Raw genomic sequence first — 495 nt, 5'->3', positions numbered from 1 at the left:
TAGTGCGGAATCAGGTCACTAACATAAAAACCCGGAGTTGGTCACGGATACCCACATTAATAGTGTCGGCATAAGCCGGGTTTAAAGAGCAGGCTGAGACAAAGGCAGGAGATGCTGATGGGAATGAAACGCTTCTGTTTTCTTCCCTTATCTGTGTCATTACAGGGTACTTTCGTGCTCCTTTTATCGGGCGAGTTTTCCTAATCGAGTAAGGAGTAGAATGTGAAGGAAATATTTTCAGCTTCCAAGTGCTTTGGAGCACATTCGCCCTGCCTGTCGAGCATTTCTACAGCCTTTCAAAAAATACATTTCTGAGAAGCTTTATCTCTGTCCTGCCGTGTTGTATCGATTTATTCCCAGAGAAAGAGATGCTACGGACCAGTTCTCAAACATTCCCGTGCCCACAGAAATAATTGAATAATTGCCTCTGACTCCAATCTTTAATTTGCATCTCCTGCTCAGACAAAGGCTGCTGGCTGATCCCTATTGTCCCAC

This window comes from Pseudopipra pipra, chromosome 13, assembly GCF_036250125.1.
Source record: "Pseudopipra pipra isolate bDixPip1 chromosome 13, bDixPip1.hap1, whole genome shotgun sequence".
NCBI lineage: Eukaryota > Metazoa > Chordata > Aves > Passeriformes > Pipridae > Pseudopipra > Pseudopipra pipra.
Note: the sequence above shows the minus strand (reverse complement) of the source record.